This window comes from Lepidochelys olivacea, assembly GCF_965140295.1.
Source record: "Lepidochelys olivacea isolate rLepOli2 genome assembly, chromosome: 11".
NCBI lineage: Eukaryota > Metazoa > Chordata > Testudines > Cheloniidae > Lepidochelys > Lepidochelys olivacea.
This window is the reverse complement of record NC_140421.1, coordinates 44,030,094-44,054,891: the sequence shown is the minus strand read 5'-3', so window position 1 is coordinate 44,054,891 and position 24,798 is coordinate 44,030,094. Positions and strand designations below refer to the sequence as shown.

The 24,798-nt window shown below is 40.0% G+C and overlaps 1 long non-coding RNA gene across 2 annotated transcripts in view; it reads right to left on the bottom strand.

Moving 5' to 3' along the window:
* Window positions 1-628: 628 nt before the first annotated feature.
* The window catches only part of LOC311528386, an 82,505-nt gene continuing 58,335 nt past the window's right edge, over window positions 629-24,798 (bottom strand). For both annotated transcript variants that reach the window (XR_014713594.1, XR_014713595.1), the window contains 3 exons: window positions 23,265-24,047; window positions 8,389-8,487; window positions 629-761 (listed from right to left, as the gene is read on the bottom strand). This is a non-coding gene — a long non-coding RNA (uncharacterized lncRNA). The remainder of the gene's footprint in view (window positions 762-8,388; window positions 8,488-23,264; window positions 24,048-24,798) is intronic.

The window sequence follows — 24,798 nt, the reverse complement described above, 5'->3', positions numbered from 1 at the left end:
ATTAAAATTAATGGTATAGTGTATAGCTTTAATTTCACTGGTGGCCTACCAAGTTTTCAGACACTTACATTTGATTTAAAAATAAACTTTAAATACTACTTTATACAGCAGTTAAACTGTGGAGGGCAAAGAGTTAAATACTGTAGCAGGATTTTTAAAGGGCTACATAATTTTATGACCAGTAATAACATTTGTAGCTTTACTTGCTAGAATGGGGCAATCAAACTGCATAATTCAGGGTGATGATTACCATAGAGATATGAAGTAACCCTCCCACCCTTTCCACCATGGCGAACCCTGCATAATTGGCCAGCTGTTTTTCTTTCGGAGCATCAAACATAGTCCATTAGCAAGACAGAACTCCAGTCTTGATGGATAATTGGTCCAATCTGGTATGGTAAACTGTATGTTCCTTAGATGAGATATGGTTGGGTTTTTCAGCCTTCCAACTTGCTGTTCTGCCAGTACGTATGCCAGGACTCTGAATGAAAGGAAGTGGTACTTCTGGGACTAGATATCATCGTTCCTGACAATCAGAGTTGTCAAATGCTGTGACTTCACTTCAGGAAGCATAATTTCTAGAAGCATTATTTCCTGGACTTCATTCAGAATGATGCCACATGACAGTCTTTCTGGGTAAGTTGTGTAGTATCTGATCCATCTTTGGTGCTCCTCTAGATTCTGACATCACAGCCAATTCATCTTCCCAGTACCATAACACCCCCCATTCCTGGAATGATGCTTTCATTGATTAATTCCACCTGAGAGAGAGAGACAAAAACCAAATCAGTGAGGTTAGAACAAGATATGCACAAACAAAGGTAGCTTCCAGCTAAAGTGATCTGAGCATAGTTCCTAATGGGTTGGCCAGAGGGAAAGTCCCTGCTAGAGCTTCTGCCTAAGGACAGCCAGAGCTCTTTGAATCACAGTTGTGGTCATGTATACAATGCAAACAGGGTGAGTACAGTCACCAGATGTGAGGTTATGATAATTAAGGGCTTGATCTTCCATGTTTTGTGCACACCAAAATCCTGAGCAAAGAACCTGGAACCTAACTGTATCTAGCAGAGTCTCACATCTTACATAAACATAGTGTGTGTTTGTGTGCAAGGAATGCAAGGATCCAGCCCAGTGACTGTGCTTTATGTTCAGCCACTAGTTGGCCGCCACAAAAAAATCAAAACACTCATTCAACCCAGAGGTATCCGGAGGTTTTCCAGTGTTGAAGAGCACCTAATTTTTTTTGACAATAGTTTGGCTTATCTCTACTTAAAATTTATATCAGAGCTTGAGGGAAGATATAAAGAGTGATGGGTGATAAATATAATAAAGCTTCTTCAGGTATTCGAGATGCCCCGTTAGCTCACTGATAGATCACTTGACGAGCTAGTGGAAAAGCCAGGGGGTTTTAAAAATTATTTCTCCCTATTTCCTTCTGTTGCATATCTGATTCTTTCCTGTTCCACCATTTAACTTTGTGTTGTAGCTTGGTAAATAAAAGTGTAGTTAGGAAGCCTCTGAATGTAATTTTGTAACCCTTCTATTCCATAGAAGTGGCTACAAAGTATAGCAAGAAAATCAGTTTGACTTAACTATTTTGTCCGCCACTTTTGGGGGACCAAAGGAGAATCTATTTAAATCTATTTAGCTTAATAGGAAAAATGAACTTGAGTCTCCTTCCTTTCCCTGACAAAGAGAGTAGTAGAAATAGCAGTTTCCTAAAATTTCCACGTAATTACTGCAAATTCTATACTTTAGAAAATTGCTATCCTGGAAGCTGTAACTAGATGGAAATTAACAAACATACCTGGCCATATTCATATGTATCCCTTTTGCAACTCCATTAATGTTACACTTCTGTAGGTGAATGAGGTTATACAAGGGATAAATTCAACCCACTGTACTGAATTAAGGGTAAGAACTCTCGCTATGGGATGTATTATTAAAACAGGACATTAACAGCAATTTTGTTTTGTAGTTGAGGTGATTCACTCAGTGAAGTTTTGACCTTCTCTTCTCCTTTCTTTATATTTTAAACAAGTCTGTTTCCTCCTGCTAGTGCTTCTTCAACCTAAGATATTTAAGTCATGGGTTGAGGGGAGGGAAGAAGTAGACACTGATTAATGACCCTGCAATCAGGGGTGTTGGAATAATTTGTATAGTGGGGGTGCTGAGAGCCATTGAACCAAACTGTAAACCCGGCATATGATTGAAACCACTTGAAGCCATGGGGTGCAGCAGCACCCCTAGTTCCAGCACCTATGCCTACAATAACTCCTTGGGCTGGGATCTTGTCACGACTCTGAAGTAAGGCAGGGTCATGCCTGGCCAGTGCTTGTATGGGAGTCCTCTGAGAAAAACCCAAGATCGTACAGTAAGTAGCTCTCTTCTCTGTGCGTCGGTTCTCAGCCAGTGCCCAAGATCAGTGCTATGGGGAAAGCAGTGTGCTGTTGAAAGTATTGATTTTTGGGGGATGAGATGTAAACCCAATGTCTTGACTATTTGAATAGAAGAATATCAACTCAGATCATGGTCCAGAACCTTAATATATATGTTAGCAGGGCTCAGGAAAGTATAAAGAAGTAAAACCTTAGGACAAATTCATTGCTGAGATTGTAATCCAGCAAGAAGCTTGCCTTGTTGTGTAATCCAGAAAGAGGCTTGCCTTGTCAATGTGAAAGATTTATCTGAGCATGTCCACTATGGGCAACTGAGGAAGGCTGGAATGGTAAAAAAACTGACCTGGGTTAGAGGGGAAGTGAAGGGATCTATAAAAAATTGTATATAAGAAAGGAGAAGTTCATAGTAATGAATATGAATCAGAAGATAGGAATTGTAGAAAATTTAATAAGGGAACAAAATGACACAAGGAGAAATCTATGTCCAGCTGAGTTAAGGACAATAAGGAGTTTTAAAGTATATTAGGAACAAAAAGAATCCTAACAATGGTTTTGGTCCATTAGTAGATAGAAATGTTAGACTTATCAGTAATACAGAAAAGGCAGAAGTGTTCAATTAATATTTGTTCTATATTTGGGGGGGGGAAACAGCAGATGTGATCATATATGATAACTCTTTCCATTTCTTTAGTGTCTGGAGAATGTTAAATAGCAGCTACTAAAGTTAAAAAAAAGTTTTTAAAATCAGCAGGTCCTGATAACTTGCATCCATAAATTTTAAAAGAGCGAGGTGCTTGCTGAACTCTCAAATGTTGATTTTTTTCAAAAGTCTTGGAACACTGGGGAAGTACCAGAAGAGTGGAAGACAGCTAACATAGTGATGGTATTTAAAAAGGGTCTACACAATGACCTGGGTAATTATAGACTTGTCAGTGTAACATTGATCCTGGGCAAGATAATGGAGCAGCTGATACAGGACTTGATTAATATAGAATTAAAGGAGGGTAATATAATTAATGCCAGTCAACATGGATTTATGGAAAATAGATCTTGTCCAACTTGGTATCTTTTTATGATGAGATTACAAATTCAATTGATGATAATTTATACATAATAATCTGTAATATTCTTTTGCCTTCTATAAGGTTCTTGATTTGGTACTGCATGGCATTTTGATTTTAAAAAACTAGAAAGATGTAAAATTAACATGGTACACAGTAAATAGATTAAAAACTGGCTAACTGATAGGACTCAAAATCCGAGTAATTGTAAAGGGGAAAATCCTTATCAAACAGATGTTTCTACTGGGATTCCACAGGGATCAGTCCGTGCCCCTACACTATTTAATACTTTTATTAATGATATGGCAGGAAGAATCATCACTGAAAGTTTGCAGATGACCCAAAAATTAGGGGAGTGGTAAATAATGAAGAGGACAGGTCACTGATCCAGAGCAATCTGAATCACTTGGTAAACTAGGTACAAGCAAACTATGCATTTTAATAAGTCTAAATGTAAATGTGTACATCTAGGAACAAAGAATGTAGGCCATACTTACAGGATGCAGGACTCTTTCCTGGGAAGCACTGGTTCCAAAAAAGATTTGGGGGTCATAGTAGATAATGAACTGAACATGAGCTCCCAGTACAACGCTGTGGCCAAGGGAGTTAATACAATCCTTGGATACATAAACAGGGGAATCTTGAGTGGGAGTGAGAGGTTATTTTACTTCTGTTTCTGGCACTGGTGTGACTGCTGCTGGCACACTGTCCAGCTCTGGTGTCCGCAATTCAAGAAGGATGTTGATAAATTGGGGAGGGTTCAGAGAAGAGCAAGAGAATGATTAAATGTCTAGAAACATGCCTTATAGTGATAGACTCAAGGAGCTCTATCTATTTAACTGAAAGGTTAAGAGGTGACTTGATTAGTCTACATGTATCTTCCTGGCAAACATATTTAATAATGGGCTCTTTGATCAAGCAGAGAAAAATATAACATGATCCAATGCCTGGAAGCTGAAGCTAGACAAATTCAGACTGGAAATAAGGTGTAAATTTTTAACAGAGTAACTAAACATTGGAATAATTTACCAAGGATCATGGTAGGTTCTCAATCACTGACAACTTTTAAATTAAGATTGACTTTTTTCCTAAAAGAGATGTTCTGGGAATTATTTTGGGGAAGTTCTGTGGATTGTGGTATACAGGAGATTAGACTAGATTATCACAATTGTCCCTTCTGACCCTGAAATCTCTGAATCTGGATATGAATGGGTGCTAGTGAGGAGAAGATTACCAAAGCCTTGAACCTTTACTGTGTATGAACAGTGCTGAACAGCTCGTTTTCTATATCGTGATTAGGTTCTCTGGAAGCTGAGCAAAAGAAATCCAAAGAGAGTTTCAGAATACAAACATCAGAAAATCCACTATCTGTACATTCTAAAATTAATTTTCAGTATTATATAACTACAGTAGAACCTCAGTTATGAACACCTCAGGAATGGAGGTTGTTCGTAACTCTGAAATGTTCGTAACTGAAAAAAATTATTTTCAAAAGTTTACAACTGAACATTAACATAATAGAGCTTTGAAATTTTAGTATGCAGAAAAAGTCTGCTTTCCCTTTATTTTTTAGTAGTTTACATTTAACACACAACTGTACTGTATTTGCTTTTTTGGTCTCTGCTGCTGCCTTATTGTGTACTTCCGGTTCCAAATGTGGCGTGTGGTTAATTGATCAGTTTGTAACTCTGAAGTTCTACAGTATAGCCTGGTCCATGTTTCTTGATTAAACAGCAGGCATCAGTTGACTCAGATAGTTTTGTATAACCCACATATCATGAAAAGCAGTTTGAACTTCCTTTAACTAGCAGGAGAACTTCACCACTTATGCAGCTTGATTATTCACTCCAATTCTATGCATTCTCTGATTTTTAAAAAAATACATAGGGTTTTGAGAGGAGGAAAAGTAAATAAAAGGACAGTTCCAGTATATTTTCTGATAAAATCTGCCACACTGGAGATACTTCCTCCTCTGTACCATAATGAACTATGTGAAACACAATGAAATTTACTGAATGTAAAAGGAAAGTAAGACATTGCATGTTTCATAATGTGGGAAATATAGACAGCAGAACAAAACAGAAGCTGGATGGTTTTATGCTACATTTTATCCTATTATTTTAAAAGGCTGAAAATATTTTTTCTGGATTAGTGATATAAATAATACTTTTTTGTGTGTTCACTCAGTAGACTGTTAGCAAACGTTTTCCTTTCAATCAATCACTCAAGAAGTCAAAATCTTTAACCACATAAAAGTCTATTGAGAACAAGTTTTATTTACAATGGTGACCTGGCCAAGAAGGCACAGTAACTGAAATATGTGTCATTACTTATAGACAGACAAGCACTGTTGTATATTACTAGAAAGCTCCCAAACATCTCAGAATGCATAAATCAATTATATAAAATACCACAAACATCAAATAAAACAATAAAATAGAAAAGGTCATAACGCCACCAGACAGGTCATGAATAACTGCTACAAGCATCAGCCAGTGATTGATCCAGACTGAATAAAAGACCAAGAGATATACAAGTTGTTCCTATTGGAGCCTTTTGTGCTGTGTTCAAAAAAGTGTCACAACCTTTGATATTGTCTCTAACTTTCATTACTTTGGTCTATATTTCATTATAAGACATTAATTTTAAAGCTTTATATTTATCAAAACTGGGTTTTACATGCTTTGTATAAATGCTCATTCTTAACAGGTATATGTTGCTTTACAATTTTCAGTTTTCAGGCTATATTTATGAAGATTAATAATATTTGGCCCACAGTAATACTGTCTGAGCTATTGTAGAACCATTTATCCAAGAGAATTTGGTCAAGGAACATTGTTGGTGATGACACTTTTTTAGATAACCACATTTTTCCATAATTCAAAGTAACTGATTTCAAGAACACTGACAGTTTGAAATAATATTGAGCCAAATCTTGAGAGGCTGAAATCAGTGGGAGTGGTGAGTGCTCATGACTTCTAAGAATTTGGCTGATTGTTTGTATTTATATGTATTTGTCTTACGTACAGACAGAAATATAACAACAATCAAGTCAGTCTTTAAAGCTGATATAATCAGCATGTCTGAGCTATCTTCAAAGATAAAAAATCATGGATAATGCAATTTTAAATACAAGATCAGGGCTTTGTTAGTATTTATTTGTATGTCCTGTTCCCAGGTGCCTGTGCCCATGCCAAATGCCCACAAGCTCTGAGGGCCCTACTGCCCACTGCCTTGCACCTTATGAACTTATTTACATCTGTGTAAACCAGTGGCTCTCAACCAGGGATACACATACTCCTGGGAGTACACAGAGGTCTTCCAGGGGGTACATCAACTCATCTAGGTATTTGCCTAGTTTTACAACAGGCTAAATGAGAAGCACTAGTTAGCAGTACAAACTAAAATTTCATATGGACAGTGACTTGTTTATACTGCTCTATATGCTATACACTGAAATGTAAGCACAATATTTATATGTCAATTGATTTTTTTCATAATTATATGGTAAAAATGAGAAAGTAAGCCAGTTTTCAGTAATAGTGTGCTGGGACACTTTTGTATTTTTATGTCTGATTTTGTAAGCTGGTTATTTTTAAGTGAGGTGAAACTTGGGGGCACGCAAGACAAATCAGACTCCTGAAAGAAGTACAGTAGTCTGGAAAGATTGAAAACCACTGTAAACCATAGGCATAGTTTGACTTCTATATTTGCGTTGGGGGCAGCCATAGTCAGGCCAGTGGGGTCACACGTGGGGGGAAAACTCCACACCTGCCCATGACTTGCAGTTTGGGGGGGCAACGCCCCCACATGCCACCCCCAACTATGCCCATGGTGTAAATTCTGCCATTCTGATTAGGTAACATCTTACTCTTGCTTTGCTCAGGCATAAATGACTACCTCAGATCAAGACAGTGGAGAATCAGGTGCTGAGACTAAATTGTTTGTTATCTTGGAGTTTTTCAAAATTAGGAAGCCACATATGAAATTCAGAATGCAGCATGTATAAAAAGATTTATTTAGCACTTTCATTGCACAGCATGTAAGCATGCACCAGATGCCAGTCAACCATAATGTCAGTCAATCAGATAGCATGTTGCAGCACCAGGTTGTAGGGTCTCATCAATAAGATCTGGCATATAATTCAAAGTTCAGACCTTTCCAATGAAGATTTCAGCCATTTACATTCTAATACTGTGCAATTCCTGTTCTCCTAGCCTGGACAAAGTGATTTACTAAGCTGGCAATGCAGTGCCCTGCTTGAAATAGGATTCATTATTTAAAGAAAAAGAAAACCACCATCTTTGTGACTGCACCAAAAGCTTGTTGAATGGAAGGGTAAATGTGGCTGAAAACATTAGCTCAGATAAATTCCACCTCATTCAGCTCCAAATATGGCCATAATATTTATATTGAAATTCAGAGAAACTGGATCATACAGATGCTGTATTCACATCTCCAGGCTTCAGAGGGTTTTGGGTAAAAAAACTTAGAATGCTAAGCCATTTTGGACACAATAGTTTTTGCTTCATTGATGACATATGCATTTAGAAACAAATACTTCCCATTTAAACAACAAACAAAAAGCCCCCCTCAGTTTTCAAATACAGACCCTCCTCGCATACAGAGCCCGAGCAATCTGTTTTGCAACATGACATCCAATATGATTAAGAAATGTAATACATACTAAGAAAGTCTTAGATAATTTACATTATATATTAAAGTATTTTGCATGAGAATATAGTATGATGCAGACAGCAGAAGAATTATGTCTTTCATTAAAAGGTTTGAAACTCAGTGTGTTAGGATGTAACTACAGCAGTTTTTCTGTCTCAGTGAAGGCTTTTTATTTTAAACACTGCCTTGAAAACCAAGGGATGCATATTGCAATAGCACTACTTTAGCGATATGTTTTAACTTAATATCACCTCTTTGTAACGACACACTGTCAGTTTGCCTGATGTCCTGGGGTTATGGGTGAACAACTGTGTTGTCACTGTTCTTCATCTTGGTGCATCTGATGTGAGCTGTAAAATAAGGGGGCATTTTTTCATCATTTAAAGTAACAACAACAAAAAATCCTAGTTCAAAGGCTATTTGAAGCTGTGCATGAAGAATGATCTACATTCAGGTCAGGATTAAAAGACAACCCGTTACATGGAAGAAATATATATATGCCACAGATCTCTTATTTGTAAATCAAGATGTGTATTTGTTGCCTAATTTCAAAAGCAACAAGAACAACTTGCAGTGGTACATTTGGATAGCCTTTGAAGAAATGCAGATTTAATTTCTATGAAACTTAAGATGGAGGGAGGGGAAATATAGCATGATTCACCTGAGAAGGTGGCTCACGTGTTGGGAGAGATCCGGGCTCTTATTCTACTTACTTTGTACTGCTTGAGTGGTACAAAGCAGATGAAAAGTTGGTTTACCTGCATAGGATAATTCCCATGTAGTATACCACATGTATAACCCGATCATACCCCTACCCCATCTTTGTTGCCCTGCGCAGGATGGGAGTAGAGGAGATAAAAGGGATATGGCCAAGATGTTGCTGCACTTCAGTGCTTCCTTATTGTCAGAAGTGCCGCCCACACACCTCAATGGCTGGGGGAAGTTGATTGGGCTGGTAGTGAAGAGGAACAGCTCCAGCAGTGAGGGAGGGAGATACTCGTTGAGGGACACTGGGTAGCTCCTCCCTCCCTTCTTAGAGTCATTGGCCAGTCGGAGGAGGGAGGAAGCGGCTTGTGAGGTTCTGGCCAAGGGTATTACTGGTGGTCCTGCATGTGCTCACTCAGGGAACCACTCTGAAGGGGCCAGGTGGAATGCTCTGTCCCCTCTCAGGATGATGGAGTGTGGGTCGGGGCACACCTAAACTTTGTGTGCTGAGTGGTGGTGCCCGGTGAGGCATTCTGTGCCCATCTGGCATCACCCCACCCCACCCCACCTCAAAAAAACCAACAAAACCTGTCCACTTTACAGGAATCACCAGGGAAATGAAGTAAGATTTAGAAATGTGGGAAAGATTTCTGGAGGAGTTTAATAGGTTTCAATATGGTGTTCAGACTGGTTGCTCAAGGCCAAGCTGCAGGTATAATCCAACACCTTGAGGAGTGAGTTTTTTGGGGTTTACTTTCAAGGTAAGGGATGTGCTCAGAGGTGGCCAGAAAGTTGGGTGGCTCAGGGCACTTTGTGGATGTCACCTTGCTAGAGGTTTTTTCCCCTGTAGTGGTGGCAGTCATCATATCTGGAGCGACAACTGATCCGTGCTCCATATGGTGAGTAGACCGTTGGCTAAGAATGCTTGAAGCATGGGGCAGGTGAGGGCCTTCGTTTTACACTGCCGGTGGTTAAACATCCTTTCTTTTTATAAAGAGTTTTATGTTCATGAACTGCCTGTCCCAGGAGTGGATAATAGTGCTGCTGGGGCTCTATCTCAATTTCAGGATAGCAGATTATCACCCCGCCTGTCAGCAGGGATGCATGGGCAATGCCTTTGGAACCTGGATAGCTATAGGACTAGTGAGGACTCAGTTGCCCTGTGGACTCAGTGGGCCTATCAGAGTTCACAGAATTTAGGGCACAGGAAGAGTTTGATCACAAATGGCCCATACTTATACACCTGGTGGTGGGATACACTATGTCTTTGGCTCCCTCCACTATATTCCAGAACTGGCTACTGGTACGCCATGTGGGTACTTCATAGTACAGACGCTCTTAAAAGGTGGTCCAGGAGAGAACAATAGGTTATCCATAACAGTGGACACCCTGACCTGGCTATTAAAGGCTCTAGCATGTGTATGCAGCTGTGGTAGGGAGGCCATTTTATTTAGAGTGGCATTTGTTGCTGCCTCCTTCTGCACTTTCAGAGCTAGTGAGCTGGGCCGTTTGGAGCCACAGACAGATCCCAGTGGTCATTGAGCTCTGAAACACCGGCACTGGAGCTACTTAAATGTCTGGTATAGGAGAGTATGGGTGAACGGTGAGTAGTGCCCCTTCCCTGTGTCTAAGTTATAGTTGTGGCCTGCTGCTTAAAATCCATCCCTGTGTCTGGTCATTTCACTGCTGGGTCTGGAGCAATGGGCCCTGACAGAGGCTTAGAAAAGCTGGCTATGAGGATCTGGCCTTTTGTGTGTATTTTAATGCTGTTCTAGAAATCAAATCCAGTACAGAGGCATAGATTCAGTTTGCAGTAGCATTTTTCTAAAGCAGTATATTGTCATTCAGGTGACTTCGTCTCTTCCCCATTTCAGCCAACTCACTGCTGTACCTCCTACATGCTCTGTTGTTTTTGTCTTCTGTCATCTTCCTACTTTATTTCAACATCTCTCCTCAAGTTACAACATGCATTTGTAATGCCTACAAGCTTATCACATTTTTATGATAAATGTTTGGAATGTTGTTAACAAAACACATGAGAACAATTTTTCTACTGCAAAACTTCTCCCTTACATATTTTCAGGAAACGAACATGGAATTCATTCTTTGTCTTTCTCAAACAACTAGAGACTGTGTAAATGACATTTCACAGAGCCATAATTTCAGCACTTAGCCTTTGAAAAACTGTATTTCAGACCTGCTCAGTAGACACTTGGAGTGGCTAAAATCTCTGGAGATTTCATCCTCAGTGGCATGCTCAAGCCTCTCTCAGCTCCTAGTGCTGCCCAGACTGCACATGCACTATCTCCGCAGAGCAACTGAGCACGTTTCCTTCAGCCTAGGGGCAAAGCCAGTCTTTCCCTGTAATGGCCACTTCTGGGCACTAGAATTGAGAGCAGGGACTGTCTCTCTTGTACTCTCAATGACCCACTCTGTAGGCACCCAGGTAGTGTGTAGAAGGAAGCCCTCTGATTTGAATGTAGAGGGATAAAATCCAGAGGGGTGAGGGAGGGAAATTACTAGAGTGGGACAAAGAGTCTGATAAGACTGGAACTGGAACTGGGTATAGATACTGGCACTGGCTAGGCAGGGAGACTAGGAGCTGGGAGGGGAGGCTGGGACTAGTTGGCCAAGGAAACAGGCTGGGAACTGATAAAGGAAATGAGCGGGGGACCTGGGAGCCAGTTGGCTGGTGGGGAGACAATGTGACTGGGCAAGGAGCTGGGGTAGGGAAAGAGACTGGAGCAGGCTGCACAAAGACTGGGACTAGGGACCAGAGGTAGGGAATGGGAAGAGGGGAGGGGAAACGGATCTGAGAAGGACTTGGAGTTCAGTGGGAGAACTTGTACTGGCTGGGCAATGACACAGGGCTGAGGAGCCAGGGAGGGGGAGACTGGGCAAAGGAAATGGGGGCTGGAGACTGAGATTGGATGAGGAGTCTGGGGAGGGAGACTAAGATTGGGAGCAAGTGGGGTGAGGAAGGGAATAGATATATCTGACAAGGAGCTGGGAGGAGTAACTGGGAATGGCTGGGCAAAAAGACTTGGACTGGGTGTGGAGAGGAGGAGAGACTGGTACTTGGACAGTGAACCTGGAGGGGAGACTGGGACTGGCTGGAAAAGGAGACTGGGTGAGACTCCTGAGGAGTGATTACAGGCACTGGGTAAGTCAAGGAGAGTGGGACTGAGACAAAGATGCAGGGTGGGGAAAAGACAGGACTGTGATAGGGACAAGTTGAAGGGATGGGGCAGAAGGGGATCCAACTTGGTGTAAAATGGGCAGTTGAATCTGTGCCCACTACAGCACACTCCACTTCAGAGCCTGTAAAGGAACCCAAGATTCCTGAGTTTCACCCTTCCTGTACTTTCAGTAATTATCTGTGAAAACCTCTGGCAAAGTGTGTGTTTCATTCCCCCCTAGTGCTGGTCCACACAGAGGATGACAGCCTACTATTGCTATTGGTTACTCTGTGTGCTCAAGAGGCAAAGATCTGTATGGTGGATCTAAAGGTTCTGATCATGTGGTTGTCAGTATGATGCCATATGATGGAATTTCTGGTTGTTTTTTTTTTCTGTTTGTGTTCCTAAAAACATAGGAAATGATACATACACAAACTACATTGAAAGTACATTATTAAAGTTGCAAAGTCAAGCACTCAAAAGTTAGGAAATGCCAGAATTAAAGTTGTTTGTGCAACCTTAATTCAGTCCCCTTGTGCATATGCATTATTATGCTGTCTTTAATTACATGATCACATGCTATTTTCCCCACAGGTCCCCTGCCTCATTCAGTGCACAGGATGAACAGTGATCGATTAATGAATATCTATTCAATATATTATTATAATTACATGGACAACCTTAATTCTGGCATGTTCTAACTTTTTTGACTATGTGGCTTTGCAACCTTAATGTAGCTTTTGGTATAATTATTATATATATTGGTTGTGACCTTGAGAATCCAACTTGATTTCTTCTAATTAAGGCCCATAAGCTATTTCTTTTGATACAAAATATTAGGGAAATACTAGTATTTCACTTAATCTATGTATGTAACCAGGAGCATTCTGTGCTTCTACAGATGTTTGTATCCATAACTAATCATGGACAATTATTAATAAGAATTTAGGGAATGTTGCTTCTTTTGTGGTGTGAAGTTATATAAATCATTCTGCAGAAAGGAGAAGATGCCCTGGAGATATACAGTATATTGAATTTTTCAGAGGAAAATTATGTGTCAGTGTTTGCCATTTGATTCAATGATTGCCATGGCAAATGAAAGCATTTTAGAAAAAATATAATTTACATAGATTATCACTCTTTTCTCCACACCAGGGAGTCTTACATTTATGACAAGGAAATTTCTCTGTGCTTTGATTATCCTTATTTAGGTTTCAGGCCTTAGATGTCCATATAACATTTTGCTTTAGATGTCTTCTGCTTGGTTGAATTATGAAGATTTAAGGTATTGAGGTTTACAACCTGGAGTGGAGGCAGACTTAGGGAGTAGTTCAGAATGGTTAGCCCTCTGTGCTGTTGCTCTGAAATGTGAGATTCCTCTCACTAGTCAGGACTTGTGGCCTTTTCCCCCTTCTGAGGCCTATAAACTTGTCTCTATTGGGGTGGGGGTGGGGGTTTGATGGAGAGAAGGGATGTTCACTTCTGCACATAGCTTCCTATGCTAGGACTTGTGGCACCTTAGAGACTAACCAATTTATTAGAGCATAAGCTTTCGTGAGCTACAGCTCACTTCCTCAGATGGCTTATGCTCTAATAAATTGGTTAGTCTCTAAGGTGCCACAAGTCCTCCTTTTCTTTTTGCGAATACAGACTAACACGGCTGCTACTCTGAAACCTTCCTATGCTAGTTACTCATTACTGGGGATTTTCCCATCCAAAGTGATGATTTTGGCCTCTTTATCTGGTAAAATACTTTATCTCTCAAACTCTTGTATAAATGGTGAATGAAGGACTGTCAGTCCCACTACTGGACCAAATATATACCCAGTGGCATCTCCCTGCCTTGTTTTTTTTTTTAAAGTATGAAGTGCCACTTAAATTTCACAATGAAATTAAGGGCTTCTGTGTATCTTCATTGACATTGTTTTGCACATATCCATTGCCTCATATCCTAAACAAACGACTTCACATCATCTGACAAATCACATACAATGTTCTTTTTTGGCCCAGTTAATAGAAATGACATATAATGTATTACTGATCCATAACAAGGGGAGATGAATACATACTGCTACCGCAAAATAAGATCAAATTTCTAAGTTTCACTAATGAAATCAGAAAATCAAAATTATGGTTGTAAGTTTGTTTAACTGGCTCTGCTGTCATAGGTTTTATCACACATATAAATCTTGTTATGGTGTTGCTGAGCATCTGAAACTTCTACTGAGCACAGTAAGAATTGCAGGTATCTAGCATGCTGCAAAACATTATATGTTTCAGCATGAAGTTTGAGGCAGAACACTGCACTGCCCGACTTCCTGCTGGCTGACTCAGAGACAGGAACTAGCTGCTGAGACTGGGACAAGGAACAGAGCCAGGCTAGATCATAGAAGCACCAGTAATATGTTTACTTTAGAAGTTATTTGTTGCTATTAGCTAATAAATAAATTATTCTAAAAGCTGGCCTCAGTCATCACTGAAATACTACACCCAACATTAAGCCAATTAGAGCAAAATAGCCCACTGTTCTAAGGTTCCTGAAATACATAAGTAACTATGGAAGGGTGGCTTTAAGTCTACATTTCCTTGTGTGCAATCACTTTGTTAGATCTTTAGCCTTATTTTATTTTTTACTCTTATATATTCCTGTTCAGCTTATACAGAGGTGTCACTGTCACCTGGGTGGCAAGAAGGTGCCTTGCTAATAGCTTGGCTTTGTACCTCCTCTTAATTGTTAAACTTCTACACATTAAGAACTGTGGAATAGGTTTTTAGTTTGCCTTGTGTCTATAATTTACATATTTATTTGAGCAGACATGCAGACTGGACAGTACAGTATCAAAAAGACACTAGAAGTATTAAGTTCCCCAGATTTCACTTATCTTATGTCATAAAAATAGAAAAACTGTTTTGTTTTTTTTTTTAAAAACTGATGGATATGATATACTATTGTATATGTCTTAGGCAGTTAGAGAGATCACTAAAGGATGCCCTGTTCTTTTCATTTAGAATACATTTCAAAATTATTTGCAGTTCATTCCAATGGCACAATAGGAAAGATAAAGGCCCCTATTTCTTATAGTTGGTAATGTTTCTTAGATCCCGAGTTCTGCTCTAAGGCCTTGCAGGATCTGGCACTTAACATAATCTGCTAGCTTGAAAAATGAAACAGAAAAGACTGATGTAATGGTTCTATCACACATCTCAGTATATTGTACATTAATATTTATGTCCAGGGAGAGTACACTGCACTGGCTTACAGTCCCATTGACTTCCTGTCACAGGGTGGCTGGCCCCAGTAAATGAAGTATGTACAGCTCCCTTGTAATAGTGCATGTCCATTCATGTGGCCAGTTAAGAGGGTGGTGCAGCACCTAGAGCCTATAAAAGGTCAAGGAGAGACCCATGAGGAAGAGAGTCCCAGTTAGAGTAGAGTAGGTCAGGTCTTTGGGGAAAGCTGCAAAGAGTACTCGGCAGGCCCTCCCTGGGAAGAGGGAGGAATTGAAGGCAGTAGAGATGCAAGAGGAGTTTGCTGGCTGGTATCCCTGACCAGGCCAGAGGGCCGAAGACAGGATGAGCAGTAGCAGTTCCCTTTGCTTGCTGGCTCTAAGCTGGAGAGCTGGAGCTAAGGGACAGGAGAGGGTTGAAGGCAGGGGAGCCACAGAGGAGTTTACCTGCTGACATCACCATGGGCTAGAGAGCTGGACCCAGAGGAACTGAGAGAGAGAGAGAACTGGGGAAGTGAGGGACGCTCCCCAGGCAGTGATGCTTCCAGCAGAGGTTGTGGGGGTTCCTGCTGGGAAGAGTGGGGTTGCACTGCAGTTGGAAGGCTTTGGGTGGCTGTAGGGTTGCCAACCCTCCAGGTTTAGTCTGGAGTCTCCAGGAATTAAAGATTAATCTTTAATTAAAGATAATGTCATGTGATGAAACTTCCAGGAATTCATCCAGCCAAAGTTGGCAACCCTAGGTGGCTGCCTGGTACAAGGACACGAGAACTAGGGTATGGTGAGAGATGCCAGGGCTGTATGGTGTATGTATCTGGACTATGCTGAGGGAAATCTGGACTATGGTTGTAGGACTTGTGTTTTGATTTATATGCATGTGACTTTTATCCTAAATTAACCCTGTGAGGGCTGTCCTTCTACTTGGGGAGTGTCTGTGGACTTAATTCAGGCAACTCTGGGTAGATAGAAAACTGCAGAGGGCATGTCTGTCATGCTGTAGCTTGCTGCAGGAGGGTGCTCTGGATGCGGTGGCCCTATAAGACTTCCAAATATACTGTAATAATTTGGCCTGGTATTTAGCAGTTGATTATTTCCACCAGTGGCTCTCAACCTTTCCAGACTACTATACCCCTTTCAGGAGTCTGATTTGTCTTGTGTACCCCAAATTTTACCTCACTTAAACTACCTGCTTACAAAATCAGACATAAAAAACAAAAGTGTCCCAGCACACTATTACTGAAAACTGGCTTACTTTCTCATTTTTACCATATAATTATTAAATAAATCAATTAGAATATAAATATTGTACTTACATTTCAGTGGATAGTATATAGAGCAGTATAAACAAGTCATTGTATGAAATTTTAATTTGTACTGACTTTGCTAGTGCTTTTTATGTAGCTCATTGTAAAACCAGACAAATATCTAGATGAGTTGATGTACCCCCTGGAAGACCTCTGTGTACCCACAGGCGTATGTGTGCCTCTGGTTGAGAACCACTGATTTACACTATCGATATGACTATCTACAAATATAAACAATATAAAAGTGGAGGATTTTGTCTCATAAAGGGTAATTAAAATTGGCTACATATATTTTTATTTCATGTCTTTTCATATCTTCTAAAACTTCATCTCACAATTAATGCAGTGGCTTCCAACATAAGTGTTCCCTTTAGCCCAGCATGTGCTGAGGCCCCAGTCCTGCAAGCACTTACATATATGCTTGACTTCAATGGGACATAAAGGTAAGCATGTGCATATAGAGATAGAGATAGCAGAAGGGCCTTGCTATGTCAATGGTGGATGATTATTTCTATTTGCTGGGGAAGAAGCCTGAATTTGAAATGGGAAAATAAACAACTTTTTTTCCCACTCAGAGTCCAAATGAAACTTTTAAAACTGGGTTTTCTTTCTCCGTAATGAACACCCTCACTTTGAGGCAAACTGTACTTCTGAAGTATGTTCTACCTGCAATTCCCTGTGTGGAACTCCCACTGGTGGCCAGGGAAGATTAGCACAGTGAATTGATTGAGGACAGTCATGGCCTCATCCAAAGCTCATTTGTGTCAATGGAATAATTCCCACTGATGTCAGCCGACACTGGATTGGGACCTACAAGGCTCAAAGAGATCATTCTAGAGAGTTGCTGCATAATTGTGGACCAAAAGCGTTTGAAGGCAAAATTCTTCTCTGTGATCTGCACCGATATCTGCTTACCCATGCTGCAGATCAAACAATTCTGTGTATTCTACACAGAAGTCTCAGCGCCATCAATGATATGTGAAATGAGTGCATGACATCTGAATGGAAATACCCCCTGCAGACATGTTACTCTCAGTGCCTATTCATATTTTTTTTTTGGTAAAAATACTCAAAGCCATATATGTTTGATTCAGACAGCAGTCAGGTTAAAGCCTTATTTACTGTAGTACTTGAAGGGTTATTTGTTTTATTTTGAAGGTGTACTTAATCCATTGTAGTTGGTTAAGGAAACATATCTTAGTGAATCCAGAATTTTTCTTTACAGAACACTTTTTTTTGTTTTGGAAAACATATAATTTAAATGTACTTTCTCTTTTAAAGTTTTCCTTGCCTTGGCTCATGCATGTACAATATTACAAATATATCCGCTCGGAAAAAGTTAACTATGGAAATGATCCAGTACTAGAATAATAGAAATGTAGGGATTGGAAGGGACCTCACGGTCATCTAGTCCATTCCACCCTCCATGCAGAGGCAGGATTAAGTATACTTTAAATATTCGTTGAAGCCAATGAACTCTTTGTATTGATGTCAATGGTCATCCGACTCGGCACTAAAATCATAAAAGGGTGTGTGTGTCTGATTAACTCCTTTATTTCTTCAGAAACAGAGTGCATTAATTGTCTACAGGATTGTTTTAATCTTTATTTATGCTGTTTGGTCTACTTTGTTGATATTTCTAGTACCATCCAGTCTTAAATTGTAAGTGACACAAATTAATTACATAAGCCCTTAACATGGGTGTAGTTTGGCAGGGAACAGGGGGCGTTGCCCCCCCAAACTGCAAGCCTTGAGCAGGTGTGAAATTTGCCCCCCCCCCCATGCAGCCCCATTGATCTGACTGGCGCTGACTCCCCAAATATAGAAATCAAGCTACGTCTATGCTTACTAAAGCAAAGGTCCCACTGAGTTTAGTAGGAGTTTTGTCTTAGTACTGCCAGACCAGGCTCATAGAAGTTTCAGAAAAATAGGGCAACCTACAGTTACCGTAACTACAAGGTAGCTCCATGTTAAGTATACCAAAACTTGCTTAAGCACTGCTTCATTATCTATTGATAACTGTGCACTTAACTCAGATCACTGGTGTATAACATAGAACAACTAAGGAACTTTGAAAAACATATATTCCAGTTGTGAAATTTTGACCCCATTGATTTGATGGCAAAACTCTGAGGTATTTAGTTTCTGTGTGGTAAAATCTGTAGTCCTTTTGGAATCAAAACTTCCCTTCCCTTTAATAGAATCTATACACATGAAAAGGTCTGCAAGATCAGGCTCTTGTTCCTGAAAAGATTAGATTCATAGATACTAAGGTCAGAAGGGACCATTATGATCATCTAGTCCGACATCCTGCACAATGCAGGCCACAGAATCTCACCCACCCACTCCTGCGATAAACCTCTCACCTATGTCTGAGCTATTGAAGTCCTCAAATCGTGGTTTAAAGACTTCAAGGAGCAGAGAATCCTCAAGCAAGTGACCGCTGCCCCATGCTACAGAGGAAGGCGAAAAACCTCCAGGGCCTCTTCCAATCTGCCCTGGAGGAAAATTCCTTCCCGACCCCAAATATGGTGATCAGCTAAATCCTGAGCATATGGGCAAATGTACTGGCCAGATACCCAGGAAAGAATTTTCTGTAGTAACTCAGAACCCACTCCATCTAACATCCAATCACAGGCCATTGGGCCTATTTACCATGAATACTTAAAGATCAATTAATTACCAAAATCATGTTATCCCATCATACCATCTCCTCCATAAACTTATCGAGTTTAATCTTAAAGCCAGATAAGTCTTTTGCCCCCACTGCTTCCCTTGGAAGGGCTATTCCAAAACTTCACTCCTCTGATGGTTAGAAACCTTCGTCTAATTTCAAGTCTAAACTTCCCAATGACCAGTTTATATCCATTTGTTCTTGTGTCCACATTGGTAAGGAGCTTAAATAATTCCTGTCCTTCTCCGGTATTTATCCCTCTGATATATTTATAGAGAGCAATCATATCTCCCCTCAACCTTCTTTTAGTTAGGCTAAACAAGCCAAGCTCCTTGAGTCTCCTTTCATAAGACAGATTTTCCATTCCTCGGATCATCCTAGTAGCCCTTCTCTGTACCTGTTCCAGTTTGAATTCATCCTTCTTAAACATGGGAGACCAGAACTGCACACAGTATTCCAGGTGAGGTCTCACCAGTGCCTTGTATAACGTTATCTATGGGTCCAGTATTCCAAATTCCAGTGTGTCTATATTCTAGTTTGTCAGCATATAAGATCATTTTATACAAAAGATGTTGAATGACCTTTCCAAATCTGAAGTGAAATGTTACATTTATCTAAATTGATTTTTCCACTCTAGCCTTTACTTCATGTGTTTGAGTACACAGATATAAATCCTCTGATAAATTAATGAATTGGAGATATTTTTAATTTTTTTGTAAAGTCTAAGACAGTGCAAGGTTTGCCTATGTTTTTATTGTAATGTAATTAATTCATTTAAAATATAATTACTTTTGAAATTTAACTTTCTTCACATACATAAAGGGGAAAACCCCAGTCTATTTTATGTGATTGTTGTCTTTCCAGTGATGATAGAGAATTGAATATAGCTATGACCACACGTAAACATGATGTTACCCAAACAGTGTGCTGGTCTTAGAATCAATCCTTACTAGTGAAATTATAGAAGCTTGGATGGCAAACAGTATCCAAAGAAGATAATTGCAACTTTATCAGGCTGTGCTCAAGTAAGTGCTGTCACTGCCTGAATCTGGTGATAAATTGCATTGTTCATGTAGGTTACAGAACCCCTATCAGTATCAAAGAAAAGACATTATGTTTTGACAAAAAGAAAAGGAGTACTTGTGGCACCTTAGAGACTAACCAATTTATTGACAGTGGTGCCTCCTTTGCCAACTTCTGGAAGTGTTGTACTGCACTACTTTGAATGGCTTATTTAATAAATGTTTGTAAATTTTAAAGCAGAACTGTATTACTATCAATGTAAAAATATTTGGAACATTTTAGAACACTTAATTTTAAAGAGCAACTTCAACTAGGTAACAGTTCTTAACGACAACCATGCTAATATTATCGATATTTGTTTGTGGAAAGGCTTTGCTAACTACACCAATCATACAAGAGCATCACATTAAGTATTATGTGATCAGTTACTGTGAGTTTGGCAGGAGCAGTGAAGGGAAGAGTCTAGAGGTGAAATCCAGGCCTTGAAGTCAATGGGAGTTTTCCACGTCTGTTTGTTTATTAAGGCCCCATACCTTCCTTCCTTGGGTTCATTAGCATTGTTGTGCTTGTGCAAGGAGTTCTAGATTAAGCCCACAATCCTAGTATTTAATTTGATAGTATATTATTGATCTTGCCACACAGGACTAGTACTCAGGACACAGCTATGTGTGGTTAAAATATTAGGTGATGCTACAACTATAGGCCTGCCTTGACATAATTTCTTGCCTCATTTCTTAGTGGGCATAATTGGGATGGTGAATGGAAGGTTAAGTTGTAAATACAGGCTTGACAAACAGTACGCTGGAGTCAGGATGGCTGTGCTAGCTAAAATAAGTAGCAACACCTGGATGCTAGGGACTATGAATAAGATAAATCCGGAATGTAAAGATCAGGTTCCATGTGAACAACATGCTGTACAGGGATTCTTTCCTGCAAAGTAACCAAGCCAATTCTAAAAGGTGTGGTGTAATGTGTAGCAAATGCAGTGTCATATGTAAATAAAGGAAGAGATTGTTGTGTAACTTTGGATGTGGTATGCCCTAAACCTACCCCCTACACTGAGTCTGATCAACTCAGCATAGCTTTGCTGTATGCCAAATAAAGGAACCTGAGTGACGAAATCTAGAGTCGAACTAAATGTTTTGTATCCCAGAAAACTGTATGAAGTGCTCTACCAGAACAGGATGAGATGTTCTGGATAAGCCGGGTGGAAAAGGTTTCGGAGGGAGTCCCAACAACAACTTTATTAATTTTAAACAACAAATTGGAATTAAAAGGGAAGTCATATCAACCACCCACTATTTAGCACATAACTATCCAGTGCAAATTTTCTATACCTGGCCTCACTCCTGCTAAAAGAGGGCCCCATAAGCCATATATAGAAGGAAAGCTGTCAAACTACCTCTGTCCTTAATAAAGGGATATACTCCTGCAACTGCATTCCCTGGCTATACCTTTCTCATGTGAGAGTTACAGTTATAGAAGAAAGGTTTCAGAGTAACAGCCGTGTTAGTCTGTATTTGCAAAAAGAAAAGGAGTACTTGTGGCACCTTTGAGACTAACCAATTTATTTGAGCATAAGCTTTCGTGAGCTACAGCTCACTTCATCGGATGCATACTGTGGAAAGTGTAGAAGATCTTTTTATATACACACAAAGCATGAAAAAATACCTCCTCTCACCCCACTCTCCTGCTGGTAATAGCTTATCTAAAGTGACCACTCTCCTTACAATGTGTATGATAATCAAGTTGGGCCATTTCCAGCACAAATCCAGGTTTTCTCACCCCCACGCCCCCTCCCCCCCACAAACCCACTCTCCTGCTGGTAATAACTTATCTAAAGTGACCACTCTCCTTACAATGTGTATGATAATCAAGGTGGGCCATTTCCAGCACAAATCCAGGGTTTAACAAGAACGTCTGGGGGGGAAGAGGGGGCAGGAAAAAAGAAGGAGAAATAGGTTATAGATGAGGGGAGCCTCAATCCCCATTCAGCTTTGAGACTCTCAGTTGCCTTGCATAACATACCACACCCAAAGCTTCCTTTGGGTCATCAGTTTGCTAACCAGGCATTGAAAAGGCCACAATGCACAGTGGATACCTGCAAAAGTTGAGACATAAACATGGATAACACGAGAAACCATGATCTTTCGGTTACTGAGATGAAGCTGCAAAAGCCCACTCTGCAATTTTGGCATCATGGAAAAAATTCCTTCCTAACCCCAAAATGCTATTGAACTCAACACTTGGGAAAAATCCAGCACTAAACATACAGCTACTAACTAAATCACAGGGTGAAGGGAAAAGTGGATGTCAGATATGGCAGTCAGTCTAGGAGAACAAAGAAATCCCTGAAACGAATGAAGTCCACTTCTATGGCTGCTGGACCCCACAACAGCCATAGAAGTGGACTTCATTCGTTTCAGGGAATCAGAGGCTGCTGAGCATTCACACAGCTCCTCCCCCACCACAAGGTGTACAATAATGTAAAGCAAAGTGGGAGAACCTCCAGATCTTCTCCATCCTTGACCAAAACCCTCCTTATGTCTGGCTGACCAGCTCACATTCCCATTCCTTGGAGCAAGGTGAGTGGTATTTGTTGCCCTCTGCAGTTCAAAATAACATTTTTGCCATGATCTCAGTTTTGTATTCTCATGTTAAGATATAAAGTGTATATTTCCATGGTTTTCATTTCTACTTCATTTCTTGGAAGAGTGGAATTTATCTCCTCTTTACACTACTCATCACCATGGTATCTGAGCACCTTATTAATCACTAGGATGCCTTGTATTTACTCTACTATTTTGGCTTGTGCTCTTCCTACTCACAGGCTGTGAGCCTGCTACTCTTGAAGTAAGTTTCAGTGGGAGCAGGATCATGCTCTTTATTGCTTCCTTTATTCTTTTATTACTTTCTCAGTGCAGCAAGTCTCCATGATAGTTTCCACATTCATAGCTGTTTTGCCCTCCCCCACATACACACACAGTTTGTATGTAGTAGTATAAAGCATATACTTACCAACATGATAGGAAAGTAACACCAGCTTTATAGATGGAAAACGTTTAAGGTGAGCATGTGGCTAATTTTGAGCATTGTCGTTAGAACAACTGACTTTCCCATCCAGCGCTCAATATTGACAAATACAGAACAGGCATCTAATACTTCTGTTCCTTGTTAAAACAGAAAATCAGATCTTGATTTCCTTGCACTTATGCCCATTCAACAACAGATATTTTGGAGAGGTAGGTTTTGAGTTTCGATGTAGCCTTTTCTCTCTGTGTTTCTTAGCTGTTTCTTAAGTAATTCTACTCTGATTTTTAAAGAAGGAGTCAGGGACCACATCAACTATCTTAGCTGGCTTCAATAAAGAGTATTCGGAATTCAAAATAAACTGTCCCACAGGGTATGCCTGCTAACAAATTTCCACTAATTGACATCAAACTGGTTAATTTCCACATAATAAGTGTTGACTGATTCAAGGGCTTGATTCAACTGACTAAGACTTTCCTTGCAATGCTCACATATAGGCAACCTGTTTGGAACACAGAGTGCAATATTTAAGGTCTTGCCAAATTCAAAGATGCTGGGACTTGGAACAGTGTTTTTAATCTTTAGCTCTTTTGGCTACTAATTATGTGGCAGAGGCATAAATTGGGTTTTGCAAATCATTATTTCCATTAGAAAGGTGTTGGAAGCAATTCCACTGAGGATTTCCCTCCTATTTATGCAGCTGTTACTCCCACGGGAGGAGGCCATTGCAGTCCTGGCTGAAGCATGGGCTTCTGTTCTGTTTCCACAGCACTTGGAAGAAAAACAAAATAGGACTAATGAAAAACACACACGGGAAATGCTTTATTATTTCATCATCCTCACCTACTGAGATCTGGCACCACTCTGTGTTTAGGAAGAACTTCTCCCGCCCTCTCTCTCTCTCTCTGAGTATGGTTATAGAAGGCTGACACTCTGTCATTTCCTGTCAGATCATTTCAGAGGAATTTGCTCTTATTTCCTCCCAGCCTCATCCTGGCCTCAGCATTGGCCACATGCCCCAACACCCATGCTGTGTTTACTTAACCACATGGAGCACTGGGCAGGCTATGCTAGAAATTCTGGGGCACCACACACCCATATTAGTGAAACATTGCAAAACTTACCCTTCTATTCTGGAAGAATTTACATTTCTGTAAGGAAAACACCCAGGGTTCAAAACAAACTTATCCAGAGTTTAGTCAGATTCTGTGTTGGTGAATTTTAACTTCTCCACAAAATTCTGACAAAAAGGTCATTCAACCAAAATCAGACTTGGTTGGATTTTAGGCATGTCAACAAACCTCCCCAGGAAATGCATCTTTTTCTTGATAGCTGTAGCTAGTCAAACATGGATAATATGCTTAATTTATCTATACATCTGTGAGTTCAAACTGCATTTCAGACCAATTAATCAGGACCATTTTAAAATCCAAATAAAATTAGATATTTAAATAGATAGAAATTAAATTTGTGTAGAAATATTTAACACACCCAACAAATGTGTGAAAGTAAATCAACTGGC